The sequence below is a fragment of the Acomys minous genome (assembly GCF_964271855.1).
Source record: "Acomys minous genome assembly, chromosome: 15".
In the NCBI taxonomy this organism is placed as follows: domain Eukaryota; kingdom Metazoa; phylum Chordata; class Mammalia; order Rodentia; family Muridae; genus Acomys; species Acomys minous.
Window position 1 is genome coordinate 52,723,927 of NC_140497.1, and position 14,603 is coordinate 52,738,529.

Here is a 14,603-nt window from a genome sequence, read left to right on the forward strand (position 1 = left end):
CAACACTTTGCTACAGGAGGAAAAACTAAGAATAGTTCTTCCAAAATCTGGACCATGACAAGGATGCCCATTGTTGGTACTCTCCTCAGTACAGTGTTCGACATCTTAGCTGGAGTAATGAGACAAGAGGAAGGAACACAATGTATAAAAACAGGAAAAAAAGAAGTCAAATTATTTCTACTGAAAGATTATATTACCCATATCTAAAGACCTTATAAACAGGAAACACTTATACCTAGTAGACCCTTTCATTAAACTTACAAGATACAAATATGACATATAAAAACCTGAAGGTTTTCATATCTATTAATAATGAACTCACTGGGGAAAATAGGAAAACATTACATTCATAATAGCTTCCAAAAATATAAAGTACTTAGGAGTAACCTTAACCAAGGGAGAAAAAGATCTCTACATTGCAAACTTCAAGACACTGAAAAAAAGAAACTGAAGATCAGGACATGGAAAGACTTTCCATTCTTCTATATTGGCAGAAACACAACAGACCACAAATAGCCAAGCAATACTATAGGGGGAAAACACAATACCTAACCTCAAATTGCCTTATAATGCTATTGTGATGAAGGGAATATGGTACTGACAAAAACAGACATGTAGGCCCATGAAACAGAACAGAGGACCCGGAAATGATCCTACACAGCTGTGGCCATTTGAATTTTGACGAAGTTGTTAAAACATACACTTGGGAGGGCAGATAGAAGACAGAATTCAACAGTGGCAGTGATACAATGTACATACACCTTCAGAAAAATGCAATTGGGTTTGTATCTTTCACCTTATGGTGTGATATGAAAATCAATTCAAAGTAGGCCAAAGACCTTAACTTAAAACCTGGAATGCTGGGAAAAAACATAGGCAAATCTCATAGACACATAAGATTTCTGATCTGGACTTCAATAGCACAGATACCAAGGATTAGTAAAATGGATGACACGACATTTAAATTTCTGTACTATAAAAGAAGCAGCAGACTGACCAGACAGCCTACAGGACGGGAGAATAATCTGTCAGCTGTGCCTCAGACAGGGAAGCTAATATTGATAAAGAACAGCAAAACTTAAGCACAAGAGACCAACCTGCCAATCGACAAACAGACCATCAAACCAACTGTTCTAGAAGAAGAACCACAAAAGGGCAATAAGTATTTTAGGAAGGTGTTCAATGTCCCCAGCCTTTGTGGAAACTTTTAGTCCAGTGTTACTCCTGTGAAATCTCATATCTTTTATTTTTAATTTCTCTTCCTTTGTAAATAGATCATTTTTCCTCAGGGAATCATTTTATACTTTCTGTTGTTTCCTAGGTGTTGACCTTCCCTTGCACATCTTCTGTGGGCCCTTTAAATTTCCTGGTAAAATTTGTATTATCTGGCTATGAAACATTTTGTCCTCTCTGTCTCCTACTTCCTTTTTTTTTTCCATCTCTGTTCAGTTTTTCCTGGCAAATAGGAGGCTTCTAGTGTGACCTTCTTTTTACTATTTTGTTTTATAAATAATCATCTCGATGTATAATTTTTTTCTTTTTATGGTAATTTTTATTTTTTTAAATAATTTATTCAGATTTCGTATGAATTGCTATCTCCTCACTTGTAACTTCCTGTTCCCTCCTCCCTCCATCTTTCTCCCTATTCCCCTCTCCTAGACCTGGGACAGAAGGGGACCTCCTCCCCAACCATATGATCACAGATTATCAGGTCTCATCTAGATAGCCTGCTTCCCTTTCCTCTGAGTGCCATGATTCCCCACCAAGGGGAAGTGGTCAAATAAGGGGCACCAGAGTTCATGTCCCTGCTTTCCCCACAACCATAGAGAATGCACTATCTATTGGCTAGATCTGAATAGGGAGTCTAGGTTTACTGCATTTATTGTCCTTGGTTGGTACAGCAGTTTGTACAGGCACCTCTGGGTCCAGATCCACCAGCGGGATGGTCTTGTAGGTTTCCTGGATCCTCTGGGTCCTTATAGCTCCTCATTCTTCCATACTACTCTCACCTGGAGCCAGAATAGCATGTCTCAGCATCTGTCCAAATCCCCTGCTGAATGAAGACTCTCAAAGGAATCCATGTTGGGCTAGTATCCAGTTGTAAATGAATGTATACCATGTGTGTCTTTCTGGGTCTCAGTTAACTCAGTCAGGATGATAATTTCTAGTTCCATCCATTTGCCTGCAAATTTCAAGATTTCCTTGTTCTTAGTAGCTGAGTAGTATTCCATAGTGTAAATGTACCACAGTTTCTTTATTCATTCTTTAGTTGGGGGATATCTAGGTTATTTCCAGATTCTGCCTATTACAAATAAGGTTGCTATAAATATAGTTGAGCAAATCTCCTTGTTTTGTGGTGGATCATCTTCTGGGTATCGTCCAAGGAGTGGAATAGCTGGGTCTTGAGGTAGCCCTATTCTCAACTTTCTGAGAAAGCACCAGATTTATTTCCAATTTGGTTGTACAAGTTGCACTCCCATCAGCAATGAAGGAGTGTTCCAAGCTGTACTATAGAGCAACAGTAATTAAAACAGCATGGTACTGGCATAGCAATAGGCTGGTTGACCAATGAAACCAAATTGAAGACCCAGAAATAAATCGATACACCTATGGGCACTTGATTTCTAACAAAGAAGCCAAATATATGTAATGGTGCTGGTCTAACTGGATGTCTACATGTAGAAAAGTGCAAGTAGATCCATATTTATCACCATGCACAAAACTCAAGTTCAAGTGGATAAAAGACCTCAGTGTAAAACTTAATACACTAAATATGTTAGAAGAAAAAGTGAGGAAGAGCCTGGAACTCATTGGCACCGGAGACAAATACCTGAACAGAACACTAATAGCTCAGGATCTAAGATCAACTATTAATAAATGAGACCTCATGAAACTGAAAATCTTCTGTAAGGCAAAGGGCACTGTCAATGGAACAAATCAAACAGCCTATCGACTGGAAAAGACCTTCACCAACCCTATATCTGACAAAGGACTAATAGCCAAACTATATAAAGAACTCAAGAAATTAAACACCACCAAACCAAATAACCCAATTAAGAAATGGGGTTCAACTCTGGTGCCTCACCTTTGACCATGTTCCCTGGAGGGGGAGACCTGGTGGCACTCAGAAGAAGGACAGCAGGTTACCAAGAAGAGACTTGATACCCTATGAGCATATACAGGGGGAGGTAATCCCCCTCAGGAACAGTCATAGGGGAGGGGAATAAGGGGAAAATGGGAGGGAGGGAAGAAAGGGAGGATACAAGGGATGGGATAACCATTGAGATGTAACAAGAATAAATTAATAAAGGAAAAAAAGAAATGGGGTTCAGAGCTAAACAGAATTCTCAACAGAGGAATATTGAATGGCTGGGAAATGCTTAAAGATGTTTTCAATATCCTTAATCATCAGAGAAATGCAAATCAAAACAACTCTGAGGTTCCATCTTACACCCATCAGAATGGCTAATAGTAAAAACTCAAGTGACAGCACATGCTGGCGAGGATGTGGAGAAAGGGGAACATTCAACATATAATTTATCTGTAGTCATCTTCATTTCCTCTCTCTCTCTCTCTCTCTCTCTCTCTCTCTCTCTCTCTCTCTCTCTGTCTCTCTCTCTCTGTCTCTCTGTCTCTGTCTCTCTCTCTGTCTCTCTCTCTCTCTCTCTCTCTCTCTCTCTCTCTGTGTGTGTGTGTGTGTGTGTGTGTGTGTGTGTGTTTGTGTGTATCGGGGGTGCATGTGGAGTCTAAAGAAAATCTCTTATGCTGTTCTTCATATGCCTCCTGTGGGTGTGTATGTGTGACGGGGTTCCCTGAAGGAATCAAGGCTGGCAGAGAAATGAACCATGAAAAGGTTGGAAAGAAGACTCTGGATGACTGGAATTGGTCACTCAGACTAGATCAAAACTTCTAGAGAATCTGACCCATGGTTTAATTCTCTTACACATTTAAACACAGGAGAACTTTTCAGGAAAAGTCTCCACGTGATAATTCTCATAACAAAGCTTCAGGGATGGCTACATCAGAGTTCCCTTACAAACTACCCCAATATAGCAAAGTCCCTGAGACTTGTATCATAAGAATGAATTCTATTGACTGGTAAACAGTGCTCAGGACTAGGACCTAAGGGAAGGACTTCTTTCTACAAATCATTAAGGGTGGATTCTATGGATGGAGGATGAAAAGCACATGGGGTCTCTTTCATAAGGAGGAGCTGTAGTCACTGAGAGGCGAAGTCCAGGGTTAAGGCCTAAACAACTCTTGGGATTTAAGGAAAGTTTAGGTAGAGGATGGCTCCTAATAGGATAGCAAAGGATTACTAGGTTGTCTGACCACATTCACCCCAGCATGCCAGCCGACCAGGCATTACTCTTCCTTATGTTGAAGAGAGCCTGCCTATGTGCTTAGCAACTCCAGTTTGTCCAATGCTTGCTCTGGGCTGTGGTTCCCCAGCCATGCACTTTTCCTCTGAAAAGAACCTTCTTTCTGCCCTAGAGATTGTAAGTAGGCTGGGTTGGTGATCCGGTGCGCCTCAGAAATCTGCCTGCTTCTACCTTCCCAGTATTGGGGTTACATAGATTTCTGCATTTTTCTTGGTTATGGGAATCAATTTCAGGCCCCCATGCTTACCTGAAAAGCCATGTATCAATCACACTATCCCCTAGTGCTGCCACATGGCCCAAGCAGGAAGCTGTGTGAGATTTCTGAGTGCTTGTGAGAAAACCCCAAGAACACACGACAAGAGCCTTGTGACCTCAGTTTCTTTAGAACGGGGAATTGTCCTTGGACTTTCTTTCGTGCCTCTCCTAGGTGTAGCAGATAGGAGTGAGTTTACTTCATATTATTTCTTACAACTGGATACTGTTATTTCTTTATAAGTTTGCCTGCCATGTGTGGCTTCTTCTTAAAAGTCTACACTATGCTCATGTGACTTCTCTTAACTATAAGAGTATAAATTGATGCTCGGAATAAAGTTGGCTACTGCATGAGACTTAGTCTGCATCATTTATCAGCTCCTTTCTCCCAGGTCTGACTCTAACACCAGACACCTTGGACCTCATTTATTTCTTTCCTAAACTATAATGTTTTCCATTGGTGTTTTTCAAGTAATAATTTCATAGTCCCATGCTAGATGTAGTGGTTTGAATGAAAATGACCTGGCACTGGTGGTGCACGCCTGTAATCCCAGCACTCGGGAGGCAGAGAGGCAGGAGGATCTCTGGGAGTTCGAGGCCAGCCTGGTCTACAAAGAGAGTCCAGGACAGCCAAGGCTACACAGAGAAACCCTGTCTCAAAAAAGAAGGGGGAGGAGGATGAGAAGGAGGAGGAGGAGGAGGAGGAGGAGGAGGAGGAGGAGGAGGAAGAAGAAGAAGAAGAAGAAGAAGAAGAAGAAGAAGAAGAAGAAGAAGAAGAAAGAAAGAAAGGAAGGAAAGGAAATAGCTCCTATAGGCTCATAAAGGGTGGCACTATTAGGAGATGTGACCTTTTTGGAGTAGGTGTGGCCTTGTTGGAAGCTGTATGTCACTGGTTGTGGCCTTTGAGGTTTTAAATGAAGCCAGGCTAGTGCCCCCCCCAGCCCCCTCTCATGCCTGTAGATCCACATGTAGAGGTATCAGCTATATTGCCAGTATTATCTCTGCCTGTGTGCTGCCACACTTCCTGAAGATAATAGCCTAAACCTCTGAAACTGTAGGCAGGCCCCTTAATGCTTTCCTTTATAAGAGTTGCCCAAGGTCATTGTGTGTTTTCATAGCAGTAGAAACTAAGACAATAGGTTAGAAATATGTATCTTTACTCTTCTGGATATACATGGCTATAGATAAATAGATACTGATACAGGTTATTGGATCAATAAATAAGTCTGTCCAGATTAGGCATGGGGCACATGTTTTTCAATTTTTAGAAACTTTCTGGTGTCCCAGGTGTACTCCCTTCTGATTTACTTTCTTTGGATCTGTTATGTTAAACTGCTCTTATAAATGAGATCTGCTACTATGTCCGCTTCTTTGTGCTACAAAAGGAATTAAAGTTACCAAATCGGCATCCTTCCTAGAATCTGAAAACAGAAGCTGAGTGTAGTCTGTCCTCGAAGGAGACAGCACTAGAGACAGCACGCCCTCTGCTGGTGGAGAATTGGAGGCGGCGCTTGCTAGGGAACAGTTTGTCTTGGTCCTGTTCCCATCAGCTTCCCACATGAGCCGCACCGGGAGATCCTTGCCTACTGCCTCCCGATGTGGGTTTCTAATTTCTCCAGATCCTTGGAGCTGCCACCTCCCACCCAGCGGTGCTTCCACCTGCCTTGCTTCCTCATCATTCACGGTTCCTCTTCCCAAGGACATCTTAAAATAACAATTGTACTCTCAACGGCTTAGTTCTGCCAGTTGCTGTAACTGTTTTTCAGGACTGGTTTTAGCAAAGTCTGGTCTACCCTGTCACTTTTTTTTTTAAGTTGTAGAACTGATTTTTTTTCATAAAACTGGTCCTATATTATATCTGACATAAAAATAGTAATTTTTCTTTTGATCTGGCTGTTATCTTTTCTTTCTAGGGAGATATTGCAAGGTATCTTTTAATGTAGAACTAGATGCTACATTTTAACTAATTAAATATTTCCTCCTATGTATTGGTCTTATGGTCACTTCACTGCGAACTGAGTCATTTAACTCAAAGGCATACCACTGGCCAAACCCAAATTTACATATCCAAATAATTTAAATATAGCACATGAAAGTAGTTTGCCAGCCATTTAGAACTTGCTTTACTTACACATCCCCAGGAAAGAACCTAGCATCTGGTAACCATAGATACCATAGAGAGGAAAAATGCTGAGATTTAAAAGGCTACAAGCCACTGAGGCTCTTTGGAGTTTCCCATATATTTCTCACTGTGCTGCTGGGGCACGTGGGGTGGGGGTGAGGGGCACCACTTAGATGCATAGCTCCAAACTGCTCCTCTGATGTCCCCGTCGCCACACATGTCCTCATTGGTTGGGAAGGCATCCTTGCTGGGAGCATGCTTCTGCACCCCTCCTATCACAAGCAGGTCGGCCAAGGCTTTTCCCTAATAAACTGTGTGCTAGTGCCACCTTGTGGTCATAAGGCAACCTCCACTACTCAACAAAACATCTTGCTGCAGTTTTTAATTAATCAAATTTATATGCATCTAAGTGGATAATTCTGTAGGCTTGTTAAGTGTAAAACAGTGCATAATAAATTTCACTTACAATAAGATGAGGATTAAAGGTGAGTGTGTAGATGTTCAGGCATGCCCAGAAAGCTCTCTGGAGGCAATTACAACCAACTGTTCCTAATCCACAAGATTAGGACCAAGGGAGGAAGCACTTAGAAATGGTCTTTTTATTTTTCTGCAATGTTTGATTTTTGGAAGAATTTATTTTCTAAGTTCTATGCAAATGAAAAATCGATGGAGAACAGTTGAACTTGCTCACCAAGGTGAATAAATATTGCATGTTAAATTGCTGCGAATGTCAATGTGTGAGGTGGTGACTGAGGGTGTCTTAGTCACTGTTCTATTGATGTGAAGAGGCACCATGACCGAGGCCACTCTTATAAAAGAAAGTGTGTAACTGGGGCTGGCTTACAGATCCAGAGTTAGTCCATTATCATCATGGTGGGAAGCATGGAGGCAGGCAGGCACAGTGCTGGAGAAGCAGCTGAGAGCTTTACATCCTGATCTTCAGGCAGCAGGAAGAGAGAAAGAGGCAATAGGGCTGGCTGTGGACTTTTGTAACTTCAAAGCCCACTCCTAGTGCCATGCCCCGCCCCAACAATGGCCGCACTTCCTAATCCTTTCCAAATAGCTTATCAACTGGGGACTAAGTATGTAGATACATGATTGAAATCACCACAGAAGGAGTGCTGCAAGTGTTTGTATATCATTAAGAAAGGGGCTCAGCTGTTAGGAGCACTTGCTGCTCTTTCACAAGACCAGAGTTAGGTTCCAAACATGAGGCTGGGCATCTCAAAACTGCCTGTAACTTCAGTTTCTGGGGATCCCATGCCCTTTTCTGGCTTCCACAGGAATCTTCACAGATACACACACACACACACACACACACACACACACACACACACACGCATGCGCACGCACACGCACACGCACACACACACACAAGGACTCCTGCATACACATTAATAAACAATAAACCTTTAAAGAAAAACAAGATGATGAAATGGCAGGCACGGTAGAGTGTATCTATAGTCATAGCTACTGCAATGAGGTGGGAGGCTAAGACAGGAAAATTCCCAGAAGCTCACAGGCCAATAAATCTGATATACACAGCCATGAAAAACAAAGACACCCTGCCTCAAACAAAGTAGAAAGACAGGACTAATACCTGAGGTTGCCTTTTGGTCTACATACATGGAGTGTGGCACCTGGGCTAACACTGATACACACATGATATACAAATACACTCCCCCTTTCCTCATTCTCTCTCTCAGTCTCTGTCTGTACACACACACACACACACACACACACACACACACACACACACACACCACACACACACACACACACACACACACCTTGGAATAACGCTGCACTAGGGACCAAACTTTTAGCACAGGCCTTTCGGGGAGGCAGCATTTCAGATCAAACCCTAACCCTTACCCACAACTTTCCTCTGCTTGCCTTCACTGCACTTAATTTAACGTTTAATAACAGCCTTTAAATCTGTACAAAGAATTCCCTTGATCATATGATTTATGCACAATTGCCAAAGCTTCATTTTTCCCTACATTCATCATCCCCCAACAATCTCTCCTGACACTAGGAGAACAATTTTCCAAAACAGGACGAGGACTGAGACACTCTGATGTTAAAAATCTTTCCATTGTATGTTGCCCTCAAGCCAAACGCAAGAGAACAAAACAAAACATCAACACAACCCACTTGGCTCTCTCTCAAGGCCTCTTGAGGTCTGCCTTCCCGCTTTACTGCTCAGTGGTTCTCAGCATGAGTCCTTTGTTCCTATCAGATTTGATGCTCTCTTTCCCCACTATAACTGTGCACACTGACTCTCTGATTTACTCAAGCAAAATTCTGCCTGTTCCATAAGGTGAAGCCAGACATCCTCTCTTTAGTGACACTTTCCTGGTCAGGAGCTGAGAGAACATTCCTCTGTTCATATTTTGTACCCAAGGGCAGTGTCTATAATTGTGCCCACCTTCCTCTGGAGGGTGAGAGTCATCTCCAATATCTTTCTGGAGCACTGCACAAGGTTGTGATCTGTCGAGACAGGTGTTACAAACAAATAAGTTCTCCCTAAGTAAGGAAAACTCCAGCTCTGTTTCTAAATCATGAAAGCATTGCTTTGGAGACACTGTTTAGACTTGAAAATAGCGTGAATAAACAGCTATGTGTCTACACAGTGTGGACAAATTAACTACTAAAATATTCAGTAGAAATAGTGAACTGTCCATCAATATTTTTTTTCTTCACAAGTTCCTACACCAACTGTTAACAAGCAGAAGCCAGTTAGCCACATTTTCCATAAATCCTGGGTGTAGCTTGGCCAGAAGATTTTCTCTCATATAGCATGAAAAATAAAATGTTCAACTTCCTGGGTTACTTCCTGGAAAAGAAATAGGTTTCTTTGTTCCTTCCAGGGATGGGCCAGATGAAGAGGATGTTTTCAGCTTCACAGATGAGAGCAAGACCTGAGCCAACGACTAGGGAAGGAGACAGGAAAAGCACGGACCCCAAGCCCCATAAACAGAGCCGCCCACAAGCCAGGGTCTCCTACCTTGACCTGGACATTTATGGAATAGAAAAAAAAAACACTTAAATTCTTCTTGAACCAACCCTACTTATTTTTCCTTCCTTGCCATTTCATTGCTACAGCCATATACCTTGAAAAGTGTAGCAAAGTACAGTAATAAAATCCAAACATTTATTCTAAACAGAGATTGCTGAAAATAACTTTCTTCAGAAACTATTCTCAATAGCTATTTTGATTTAGTTGATTTAATTCCATTGAAGCACAATCGTTAGTGTGTAAATGACAGCTGTTAGTCATCCAGGAGAAGGTTAACATCCTGAGTAACCTTTGCAAGAAGAGAAGAGGTTGTTTGATACACTTTTGAGAATTTATCTTAAAATTATTCAAATTTGAAAGAGTATTGTGTTTATCAGCGAGCATTAAAATATCTTTAGAAAACTTACCTAATCATATTGATGGGATTTTCTTTGGCTATTTCTTTTTATAAGACTTATTTTTATTTTTTAAATTTTCTTTTTTTTTTACATATACATTTATATTATTACATATAAATAAAATAAACTACATACGGCAGGAAGAACCATGAGACAATCAGGAATTATATAAATGTTGCATTTATAGTGATTTGGCTACTTGTATTTCACAAACTTGAAGTAAACATTTTCCCTCTCTTGTTGGGTCTAAAATTCTGAATGGAAATCAATATCTATCATTGAAACTGCGTGTATATGTTTGAGGAGGTCACGGGGTGGGGGCGGGGGAGTCTGTACATGTGTGAGTGCATGGTACCCACAGGGGTCAGGGAAAGATCTTCTGAAGCTGGAGTTGAAGTTCAAGGCATCTGTGAGATGTCCAACCTGCTGCTGGGAACCGAACCCAGGTCCTGCAGAAGAAAGGTGTATATTAGTTGCTGAGCCATTGCCCCAGTTCTCTTTTCCTGGGTGAAGAAGACCTTTTTTTCCTACAAGAACACTATTAATTCTAGTAATAATAAGTGTGGTTAGAAATCCCAAGCTCTGAAGTCTTCTGAGGGGAAACACATGTCTATCAGAGGGGTGCTTGACTATCGACAGTGCAGCCATCAAGGCTGCAGGGACGTAAAGACCATAGGCCATGTGTAATGTATTAATCTTCTAAACATTTGAGTTTACTCTTCCGAGGTTTTGATAGAGTAACTGCAATGTAACCGTATCAGCTACAAAAGCAGATAAACAGAAAACAAGTTTTAGTACATTGGACAGGAGAGGGCACAGGTCAGTCATCTCTAAAAGCAGAAAAGAGGGTGTGGGAGCACTTGTCTTCTGTGGTTTTTCCACAGAAGGGGGTGCTTCAGGAAGAGTGACAGAGTCGTGGGCAGCTTTTCAGAGACAAGAGAGCAAAGACCTACACCCGGGAGGGAGGTGGCACTGGGTAGAAAAACTGAAGGAATGTGCTTACTAGACGGAAATTGTCTAGACAGAGCTCAGCACACATTGGTAAGGTGCTACCCTGTGTAAAGTCAACCACTGGAGGCCAGGCAAGTGATAACTCAAGAGCAGTACTACCCAAGCAATTCCCAGAATTCACATGGGGCGAAGTCCAGCCACAGTACAAGGGTTCTTGGTGGGCACTTGAGACTTTCCATAGAGACCCTGGAGAGGGCACGTTTTGTGGAGAAGCTAGCCTCACAGGAGGAAAGAAAACTTTAGAGTCACTAATACACCCCCTGGTTGCTTCCAAGAGAAAGTCCAACTGTCCATAGAAGAGGAGAACAGAAAATCCCCAAATAATGTCAACCATTAAGGACAAGGCAGTGCCGTTCTTTAGTAGAAAATAAAATAGTCACTACAAACACATCTAGAGAGAAAGAAAAACAAAGACAGGGATTTTAAACGAAAGGCTTTTTAAAATACGCCGAGGAAGAAAAGGAATATTATGACTACTGAAGAATATAAAGAAGAACCCACTGTAAGGTCTAGAAAGTAAAACACAATACGTTAAATAAGAAATCCAGTGGATGGCGTCCCCAGATGACTGCATTGAAGTCTTAGATTTCTCAAAAACCTACTTTCTTTAGGGTTCGTAAACACTTCAACCTCACTTCTGATCCACCAACCGAAGGAAGGGGAGACAGAATGTTAATAGGAAAAGGGGGTTGTGGACCTGTTTAGACATGTTTCCTTCAGCCAATTTCACTCTGGATAACAGCAGTCCAGTTCAATGGCCAACACCAAACAGCACACGGATCTGTAGAGGTGGCATGATCCAGCAGAAATCCCGAGGCTCTGACGAATCGGCACCAGTTTGTGGAAACAACGAAAATTAGCCGAATACCATGAGAAGTTCTCTGGGACATTTCTCTCTGCAGAGTGAAGACCGGCAAAGACCAGCAAAGGGCTGCACAGTGCAGGAATGCCAAACGCCTCGTCCCACTGTCCCTGGTCCTTTCTATACCCCTTTCTCCATCACACACCCTCTCCCATGTCTGCTCCCAGCAAAACATCACACGCCCTCTCTTCCAGAAAAACATCATGTGACCTTTTACAAGACAGCTTTCAGCAAAATATCACACGACACAGCTGAGTCTTCAAAGAAACCAGAAACTGCCACTCCACTGGACACTGCAAAGAAACGGAATGAGGACCTTGAAGACAGTGGTGAAAACACCTGAAAAGCAGAAAAAGAAGGTGTACACACAGGGCTGTAGGAGCAGATCCTCGGAGGTGGAAAACAGATCAGATGAGTGGTCCAAGGGAGGCAAAGTTAATACAGAAATCCTAAGGGAATATTTAGGAAGATAGAAAGTATTGAACAAAAATATATTTTCATTTATGATGGAAGTTAAGTGAGCAGAAACACTTGCCAAAGTTAATTTGTCTGTTGAGTGGATGGGTTAAGGTTACTAGTGCTTTCAACAGGTAACTAAATAAAATTGTTTTAGACAAAATAAAATCTGCACTGAGAACTGAATTTTCTTTAAGGGTTGTGGGGGAGGGGCTTCGGTAATAAAAATATCTTGCAAATGTATTTGAAGTGGGTCATACCACCTCATAATCCAATATAACTAATATATGTATATCAATTCAGAGTTTTTAAAAGTATTAGTTTCTGTTATTTTTTCAGTATTTTCCTTTCAGAAGTAAGGCATTTGCTAGACATAGTTAGAGATTATTATTTAGAAAGAGGGAAAAGGAAATTTCTTCAAAGTGTCACAACTTCATGTGCATATTCAGGCAGCAAAACACACACAAACACACACACACACACACACACACACACACACACACACACACACACACACACTCTACATCAACCATTCATGTAATACAGGAGACGGCTGAGGTAGTCTAGAACTTGAATTGCTCAAATGGTGCACATGATGCCAATCCATCCAGTCCAGAATTTTTCAAAAGCTAACTGACTAGCAACAACAAAATAAAAACATAACAAAAAAGGTCAAAATTGCTGATATATGGATGACGCCAGGCGTCAAGGGAGAAAATGCCGAGCAAACCACATTTCCTTATATTCTGCTATTCTGAGTTATGCTATCATTGTTTATTTTCCATGATTACTTGACTTATTTAAATGTAAGTTGTCTAGCAATTCTTTTGGTTGTAAATAATAGAAATTTTGGTCTATATGTTGTGCAAATCACAAGAACACGCTGTCTTATTAGGAAGTCTGGAAGTGCTGGTCCCAAGTTGTCTTACTTAGGGTCTATTGCTGTGATTGAAGCACCACAATGGAAAACAACCCAGAAGTGTGTACTTCCAGGTAATAGACAGTCACTGAGGGCAATGGGGTGGGACCTGAAGCAGTGCAGGAACCTGGAGGCAGAAGCTGATGCAGAGGCCATGGAGGAAGTACTCTTTCTGCCTTGCTTCCCCTGGCTTGCTCAGCCTGCTTTCTTATAGCACCCAGGACCACTAGCTCAGGAGTGTCCTCACCCACGGGGAGCTGTGCCTTCCTGCATCAACAGCTAATTAAAAAGCTGCGCTACAGGCTTGGCTATAGCTCATTTTATGGAGGCGTGTTCACAATTGAGGCTCCCTCCTTTCCTATGACTCTAGCTTGTGTCGAATTGTCCCAAAACTAGCTGGCACACAGGCTAGCCTCAAATGCACAAAGTTAGGAAGTTTCTGTGTTCTTTGCCTCCCATTATGCCCCAGGAATCACACTTACCTGCCATTGGTAAGCTGGTTGCATTAAGAAACGAGAAGGGCTCTGTGGCGTTAACAGCCCATCATCTTGAGGTGGAAGTCCTGGTTGAAAACAAAATTTAAAAAGACATCACAATTCTTATATTCATTCTTGTCTACCAAGAACAATTTTTTTTCATAAAAATCATTTGGAGGCAGAACAGACTTACATTTCTCTCTTTTTTATCTTATTGAAAATAGATTTTTTTAAATCACAAAGTATATCCTAACTATGGATTTCCCTTCTGCTATGTCTCCCAGTTCCTCCACACATCCCCCTGCCCTGATCTGGATCTACTTCATGTCTCTTTCTCATTAAAATAAAAAAAAACAGGCTTCTAAGGGATAACAGTAAAACAAAACATAATAAATAAAATATTAAAAGGTGAAACAAAAACTAACACATCAGAATTGGACAAAACAAACACACAGAAGAGAAAGAGCTCAAGAGAAGGTAAAAGAATCAAAGACTTATTAGTTTACAGCTCAGAAATCCCATAAAAACATATATATATATATTGGACCTGGTGCAGACCCATGCAGGCCCTGCCCTGTGCATACTGCTTTAGTCTCTGTGAGCTCATATGAGCTTCGTTCATGATGATTTACATGGCCTTATTTGTGCATGCATGTGTGTGTGCATGAGCATGTGTACGTGTGTGTGTGTGTGTGTGTCCACC

General features: G+C 41.5%; 1 long non-coding RNA gene across 1 annotated transcript in view; it reads right to left on the reverse strand.

Moving 5' to 3' along the window:
- Positions 1-8,506: 8,506 nt before the first annotated feature.
- LOC311584263 overlaps positions 8,507-14,603 on the reverse strand; it is a 103,143-nt gene continuing 97,046 nt past the window's right edge. The window contains exon 4 of the long non-coding RNA XR_014774812.1: positions 8,507-8,546. This is a non-coding gene — a long non-coding RNA (uncharacterized lncRNA). The remainder of the gene's footprint in view (positions 8,547-14,603) is intronic.